This window comes from Pleurodeles waltl, chromosome 2_1, assembly GCF_031143425.1.
Source record: "Pleurodeles waltl isolate 20211129_DDA chromosome 2_1, aPleWal1.hap1.20221129, whole genome shotgun sequence".
Classification (NCBI taxonomy): domain Eukaryota; kingdom Metazoa; phylum Chordata; class Amphibia; order Caudata; family Salamandridae; genus Pleurodeles; species Pleurodeles waltl.
In genome coordinates, this window is record NC_090438.1 from 173,171,472 (window position 1) to 173,180,051 (window position 8,580).

The following is an 8,580-nucleotide window of genomic DNA, read 5'->3' on the forward strand; positions in this document are numbered from 1 at the left end:
AGGTGGGTGTTCCCTTTATCTTGTTAGTTTCCTCCATGGTTTTGGTGGCGGTGGTTCCACCCCAGAAATCATGGCGGTGTGCAACCTCGTAATATGGTCATGGGATGCTGCCTGGCAGTCTAGCACTTTCGCAGTGGCGGCCCGGACGATAACTTGTCTGTGTTCTGCAGGTACCTTTCCGGGACTTGTAATATGGCATTCTTCACCTCCGGGCCCGCAACGGTGCGGCCACCAAATCCACAGCGGTGTTATGCTGACCACAAGACTCGTAAATGAGGGCCAAAGTTTGCTTTCAGCAGGTGGGAGCTTTAAAAATGCTTTTAAAAAGTTACAATGATGGGCAAAGCTCTCTAGTCAGACGCGTTTCCACCCACCTAGGAACATGGGCCTAAGAGTCAGGTGCCATGAGCGGGTCCAGCCTACCTCATTATAAATCCTTAAATAGATAATGATCTGGCTCTTTTGTGCAGTGTTTTGTTAGCAGAGATAAATACATGCAGTATGACTAGAGAGCTTTGCCCATCATTGGAACTTCTATATGTTAATGCCCTGCAGTAACATTTGGAAAATAATGCTGCATTATGAATGCAAAGTTTGTAAACAAGACAAGAATATCTGGGGAATTCAGACTTTTCCCACATATAGCAGCAACTCGCTCACCCCGTACTGCTTGCACGTATGTACCACCTTGCCCCAGCAATATTTGTGAATGCTGAAGCTTCACCATACATTTATTCTGCACCAGATAATAAACAGAGTTTTAATTAGTGAGATTTTTTAAAAAATAAATAGGATTCCCTACATTTAAATTAAGTGTAGCGTTTATTCGATTTCATTTTGCTAAAAAACAATACTGCTTTTATAGTACCTTCAAGAAAACATTGAAGTAAACAGTGACTTTAGTTATCAAGGAGGAGGTTGTAAAATGGTATATTTTTCTTTTATATTATTTGCTTGGATAGCGATTGAAAATTTGTATATAAAAACTACCTGTACGATTTCAATAACAAAGATCACATCAGTTGTGTCTAAAAGATGTCATTTGTAGGTTTTTTTTTTCAGGAAATTGCACTACGAGTCACATATGATTAAGTTCACAGTCGTGTGAGTTTAAGTTAAAATGTCACTGTTCTAGTTCAGGCCTTCCTAATCTTAGAAACTGTCTAAAGGAAAAGAAATATCTCAAGTAAAGAGAAAAACACTCCATGAAATGCATATCAATTTGCTAAAATATTATTTTTGAAATAAATCTATTTTGTTTGCAATAAATAGCGTTATGTATACGAGATTACAAATACTCCAAATATTTTCACTTTTCATTACATCAAACTGGCACAATTGCAAATTTTGAAAGTCCCCGCATTTCTTGTGCATTTAGATGTTTCCAGTTCACAAGTCTTACAAACCCCGAGGTACTTCTTAGCATATACGAAGTATTCTGACATCACAGGAACAGTCCTCATATGTCGGTACCACACCCACCTTTTATACCAATGGTTGTGTTCTGTCTATTGACCTGACTAGTAAATTATATAAAACCGCTTATACATTTCAGATACGTTTAATTTTCAGAAAGCTCAACGTATGACCTATAGGTTACCATTCCTGTTCCTGATATGCTCCTCGAACAAGAAAAAAACAGGTTCATTTGAATAATAAAACCTGGGAACACATGTAATGAAAAGCACGACGTCTTTATTAGTTTAAAAGAAAGACCTAGGCTTAGCCAGGGTATATTGCTTTTGCAGTTAAGTGATAAATGTTGTGGTGTGCCTCCTGTATACACTTCAGATTTCCAAAGGCAAAATCTTGCAAGGCTGTACAGACACTAAGAAGGATGATGTCGGTGATGTCAGTAAGCACTATTTGACTCCATGCTGAATGAGGATGTGATATGGCAATATGATGCTAACCTCAGTGGCAGTGAGGCACACGGTGACACATGAGCATACATCATATTAAAGGGCATCCATACCAATATGTGCATGTGCTCTGTCAGGTTGTTAACACATATATATGTAAAAAGCATTGAACGTCCGCGTAGTCATACAAAATAACACGGGGCCGATTTAATAAGGTTTCACGCAAAGCAGCAAGAGACCTTGCTGCTCTGCCAATCATGTAAGGGAGAGCTCTGGAATGCATCATTTTTAACATTATTTGGCGCATGCCTGTCCTTTCCTTGAGTCCTTGGTGCAACAGAGTCTTCGTTGTAAGCAGGGTTATGTTGGTGCAGGAAGGGACACCTTCCTGCAGAATACCATCATCACAGGCATTTTGCTCTTTCTAATTCTATGTCAGGACTGGAGGCGAGGATTATGCTTCTCTTTCCTTGCTTTAATATTCAGCAGCCAATAGGAAAAAGTTATACAACAAAACTACAAATCCCATGAACCCCAAGGGGCACAACTACAATCATAGAGACGAACCCTATAAAACCCTCATGACTCAGTGTCTCTTCCTCTTTCTTTGCTGCTGCGCACCCAGTTAAGTCGTTTTTGCCATTACGTGGCCAATTCTTGAGTTTACATGCTTATTTAATGTATTATTATTGAATTTACAACGCACGACGTACTACCGAAGGGCGGCTTGCCGCCCGCAGTACCCTGTGGAGTGGGAGCTCAATTTGGGGAGCGGGACGGCGCGACCTCGTCGCGCAGTCCCATTTCTATTTCTGGCCTCGCAGAGGGCGCGTGAGCCGACCGGCGTTTTTCCCTTCATTGCAAGGATTTTGCCGATCGACTCGCGTGCTTTCTGTCGGGCAGTAAGTGCCGGAATTCTCCCTCGGGGCTTATAAATCATCGCCCCTCACAAAGATAAGGCATTTCATGCCATAACCCGGTGCTCCCCCTGAACGCCCTGTCAGGAAATATCTACAGGGTTGTAAAAATCATAAATTCAGGTGTTCCCACCTAGAGCTTGAAGCAGGTGCTCCCTCCACATCTAAACATTTAAAACTTTAAGCATCACCTGCATTGGGGTCAGATTAGTATATATATATCCTGACATTTATATATATATATATATAGATACAGTGTTTAAGCTCCCCCATACACCAGTACTTAGTGGTTTTTTCTCCATAATATACCATGTACGAAGAAGAAATTGAGGGTGATGAGAACTACTTTTATGAGGACCCCTACCCAGGTTCCTTCGAACAAGATCTGGCCCAGGCTCTGGACGCAGGCGTGCGCCAGACTGTGAATGATGCCCTGGCCAAGGCAATCACCCCTCTAAAACACCACCTGCTAGGGTTTGCACAACAGCAGGGCTGGCTTCCCCCCAAAGGAAACATGTTGCAGGGACAGCCCACCCCTCCTGCCAAATCCATTCTCGCCGAGGCATTTGAGAAATTAACATCATCATTAATGACTGAGCACCCATATAGCATGTCAACTGACCCTCCCTCAGACCCTTCTGAGGACTCGGAAGGTAGCTCATCCCACAGCCCACCGACAGAGGATTCACAACCTCGTAAACGCAAGGCTAAATCACACCACACTTCCGTGGCTAAACAACCCAAACTATTAACTTTCGAACCGGGGGATATCATTCACCCCAGATCTTCTGCTTGGATTCCTCCCCCAGAGGTCTCCGATTACGTAAAAAACCACCTGTGCCAAGAATTTGATAAGAAAGTAAGAGCTCGCCTTCGTTCTGAATGTCCTAGACCGGACCTCCCAGACAAAATATCAGAGACTCCAGAAATAGACCCATCCATGATTACTTACCTCAAGAAGTATACGAAAGACCCTAAAAAAGGAATCGACAGGGCCTGGAAATCCTGCCAAGATAAGCTTCTGGATTTATCAGGCCCTTTGACCAAGATCCTGGAACTCGCTTACCAAGCGAAGGAATCCAATGTTCCGATAGATTCGGATACTCTCATTGGTTGGTCTCAAAGAGCAATCTGCATGCTAGGCAATACCAACTGCGCCATTTCCAATGAGCGCCGCAGATCCATCCTGATGAAAATGGACCCCAAATTAGCCGATCTGGCATCTTTAGAAGCAGGCTCAGCGGCCCAGGGTCTGTTATTTGGAGCCCCCTTCTTAAAAGAGCTCTCCAAATTCGTTGCCACCTTTTCCAGTCTAGATAAAGCTCAGGGCTCTATTGGGAAAGCTCTTCGTCCTCTTTTTTCCCGGGCCGGACGCTTCAGAGGGCGATTGTTCGGCCGGAGACTTCACAACCCCTCTGCGGATGGCTTCCAGGGCTATCAAGGCAGAGGTGGTTACCAAGACCAGCCCTCCACCTTCTACCCCTCAAGAAGGTCCTTCCGTGGCCGCTTCCGCAGAGGAAGATTCAGAGGGGCAGCTGCCGCCATTCAAGACTCCTCCTCTACAGGTGAGAATCATTCCTTGGGAGGAAGTTCCTTTGGGGGGGGCGCACTCGCATTTTTCATCACAATTGGCTAAAGATATCAAACGATCCTTGGATACTCGAGACCATTCTAGGTTTCAAGATAGAATTTTTTCAATCCCCTATTCAGGTTCTCCCCACAAACACAATGTATTTTTCCCTCTCAGATCGGTCTTTTATTCACTAAGAAATTATGTCTCTCCTGTCAAAGGAGGCGATAGAAGAATCAATCCTCCATCCCAGGGGTTTCGTAAGTCCCATCTTCTTGGTAGACAAAAAGGTAGGCGGATCAAGATTGGTCCTCAATCTGAAAGAATTCAACCAATGGATCCTCTACCGACATTTCAAAATGGAGGGGATCCATTTACTTCGAGACATTCTTCGTACAGGAGATTGGATGGTCCGTTTGGACCTCAAAGATGCTTATCTGTCCGTCCCCATCTTCCCCCCTCACAGACGTTTCCTACAATTCCGCTGGGAAGGGAGGATATTCGAATTCAAAGTCCTTCCCTTCGGCCTCTCGTCGGCTCCGTGGTGTTTCACGAAGTTGATGAGACCGGTGGTGGAATATCTGAGAGCCAGGGGTGTTCGTCTGATCATCTACCTGGACGACATCATAATCATGTCCCAATGTCCCCTGACGCTCATGCTTCATCTGGAATGGGCGATTTCTCTCCTTCAGGATCTGGGTTTTGTGATCAATGTCCAGAAATCCATCCTGTCTCCATCCCAATCGATAGAATTCCTAGGGTTCCTGGTGGATTCCCCCTCTGCTCAACTGATTCTCCCACAAGTGAAAGTAAAGAGGATCAAGAAAGAATTGAGACTTGCATTGTCCAAGACGACTGTGTCATTGAGATTCCTAGCCCATATAGTGGGTCTGTTAGCGTCTTCTATCCAGGCGATTTTTCCAGGTCCTCTGCATTACAGAGCCCTCCAACTCCTAAAGAGACTTCACTTGAACAAAGGTCTATCCTACTCCCAATTGGTTCCTCTTTCAGAGGAAGCGAGCCTCGAGATCTCTTGGTGGTTAAACCACATGGAGGCATGGAACGGCAGAGCCATTTTTCCTTGCTCTCCAGATCTGACCATAGAGGCGGATGCCAACCGGTGGGTTGGGGTGCTCGCTGCGGCCCCCTCTCCACCGGGGGTCGTTGGTCTCAGGAAGAACTTTCAATGCATATCAACTGTCTGGAACTCTTAGCGGGTTCTTTTGCCATCCGCAGTTTTTCTGCAGGCAGAGCGAAATGTTGCATCCTTCTTCGGATGGACAACGTATCAGCAGTGCGATATGTGAACAAATTGGGGGGAACCCGATCCCAGATCCTCACGGAGATAGCGAAAGATTTTTGGCACTTCTGTCTCCAGAACCAGATCTCGGTAACAGCGGAGTACCTTCCGGGTCAACGGAATGTTATAGCGGATTGGCACTCCCGCCATTTGAGGGATGCCAGAGATTGGAGATTACATCCTCGAGTCTTCAAGACGATTATGCGGATGTGGGGTCCATGTTCAATAGACCTATTTGCCTCCCGACTGAACACACAACTTCCGTCTTATTTCAGTTGGCACCCAGACCCGGTAGCAAGAGCGATAGACGCATTTCTCCAGGATTGGTCCCCCTCTCTAAATTATGCCTTTCCCCCCTTTGTGATGATACCCAGGGTCTTGGCACAGCTTCGGAGACAAGAGGCGGAAATAGTGTTAATTGTTCCTTTTTGGAGAGCACAACCTTGGTTCCCCATCATCATGGAGCTGACTTGTGCTCCCCCCCTCCTTTTACCGTGGCCTTGGGACCTCCTCCTAGACCCAGGGAGATCGCCCCATCCCTTGATCTTATCGGGCCAACTGTCTCTCCTGGCCTGGCGTCTTTCAGGCAAAATTGGAATCTCCCAGGCCTTTCGAGCGAAGCTCAGGAATTCATCAACCAGGCCTGAGCCCCCAACACTCACAAACGCTATTCCTCAGCCTGGCGGCGTTGGTGTAGTTGGTGTGCTTCACGGGGTGCAGATCCCCTTAATGCCGATTGCACCATGATCTTAAATTTTTTGGCGTCTTTAGCTGCCTCGGGTATGGCATATAACTCGATCAACAACTTTCGTTCGGCCATTTCGGCTGGACATGTGTTTGTCGAAGGTAGACCTATTGGTCAGTTGCCTATGGTTTGTAAATTGATTTGAGGTATCAGGATGTTAAATCCTCCTCGCCCCAAATATTCTCATCTTTGGGATGTTAACGTTGTTCTACAGTTTTTAGACTCCTCGCCCTCCAATAAGTATCTTTCCAGAAAACAGCTGTCTGCAAAACTTACCTTTTTACTCTGTCTGGTATCATGTAAACGAGTGTCTGATGTTAAAGCCTTAGAGTTGGCAGGGAGAAGTTTTTCTCCGGAAGGTGTTTCTTTTATAATTTCCAGAAGAACAAAATGCAATACAAGGGTAGTATCTTATCCAGCCTTTCCGGAGAACCAGAAACTCTGCGTTGTACAATGTCTGAAGGATTACGAGGTGGGTATGGCAGAATTTCATACTGACATGGCAGGTCAGTTGCTTATTTCCCTTCAAAAGCCTTTTCGTCCAGTTGCATCTGCTACCTTGGCTCGGTGGGTAAAATGGATTTTAGCAGAAGCAGGTATTGATGTTTCCAAATTTGGTGCTCACTCTGTGAGAGGTGCTATGGCATCAAAATCTTTCATTTTAGGTTCTCGTCTTGAGGACATTTTAAACGCAGCAGACTGGTCATCGGAATCCACGTTTAAGAGGTTTTATTACAAAGCCATTTTGGATGTAGCTTCTGTGGTAATGACTAAACTTTAAACTAGCATAATCAGAGCCTCCGGTCCTGACATAGAATATAAATTTTTCTAGCTTTCGCGTCTAGAATTTTCAATTCTATTAAGGACACAGAGGCGAGGATTATTCCTCCCTGGCAGAAAGATAAATAATACATAGGGGGTCATTCTGACCCTGGCGGTTAGAGACCTGCCAGGGCCAGGGTCGGCGGGAGCACCGCCGACAGACCGGCGGTGCCCCGCAGGGCATTCTGACCGCGGCGGTTCGGCCGCGGTCAGATGCGGGAAACCGGCTGCCCTGCAGAATCCTCCATGGCGGCGGAGCGCGCTCCGCCGCCATGGGGATTCTGACACCCCCTACCGCCATCCTGTTCCTGGCGGGTCTCTGCATGGCATGGGCACTGCAGGGGCCCCCGTAAGAGGGCCCCACAAAGTATTTCAGTGTCACCCGTCGCACCTTCCCACTACGCCGGCTCAATTCTGAGCCGGCGTCCTCGTGGGAAGGTTGATTTGCCCTGGGCTGGCGGGCGGCCTTTTGGCGGCCGCCCGCCAGCCCAGGGCAAATCCCAAAATACCCTCAGCGGTCTTTCGACCGCGGAGCGGTATTTTGGTGGGGGAACTTCGGCGGGCGGCCTCCGCCGCCCGCCGAAGTTAGAATCACCCCCATAGTGTATTGTGCAATGTGCTGTTTGAATTGACTTTTTGTTTCTGCCCTCCCTGAATTTCATTAAAAAAAAAAAAAAAAATGTTTGTAATATTTCTATCAGATGATAATATTGTACTGATTTGACATTCAAGACAGTTTTTATGGCTATGTGTTCTGTTCTTGTCTTAGGTCAAGAAGAAAAATGATATGACGATTTTCGTTGGGATTTTCTCCTTGGTACCCGTTCCTGCTCCTTCCTCTGTTACCTTCTGCTTCGGCCTGGTTGGATGTTTGTTCTTGATTTAAGACTTGAGTTTCGTTTATATGACTTTGAGCATCAGTGACGTAACTGTTTCTATTCGCAAAGAAAGAGGAAGAGACACTGAGTCATCAGGGTTTTATAGGGTTCGTCTCTATGATTGTAGTTGTGTCCCTTGGGGTTCATGGGATTTGTAGTTTTGTTGTATAACTTTTTCCTATTGGCTGCTGAATATTAAAGCAAGGAAAGAGAAGCATAATCCTCGCCTCCGTGTCCTTAATAGAATTGAAAATTCTAGACGCGAAAGCTAGAAATTTTTATAGTGTGCAGCATTTCTCCTCGTTGTGTCTCTGATCAGAAGGCGTGCAATTCTGACGCTTCCCCAGGTCTACCAGTGTTGATAAATGAGGGAATGCTTCAGCATACATGGGTAGATGTGTGGGAACACCCACACTCCACCCATGTAACTCCCCCATCATGCAGTGTATTTGTCAGCACGACTGACAATCTACTTGATTAATCATA

General features: G+C 45.9%; 1 protein-coding gene across 1 annotated transcript in view; it reads left to right on the forward strand.

Annotated features, from left to right (window-relative positions):
• LOC138262184 (uncharacterized) overlaps window positions 1–8,232 on the forward strand; it is a 34,964-nt gene extending 26,732 nt beyond the window's left edge. The window contains exon 2 of the transcript XR_011199213.1: window positions 7,986–8,232. The gene's annotated coding sequence lies outside the window, so the exon portion shown is untranslated. The remainder of the gene's footprint in view (window positions 1–7,985) is intronic.
• Window positions 8,233–8,580: the final 348 nt, after the last annotated feature.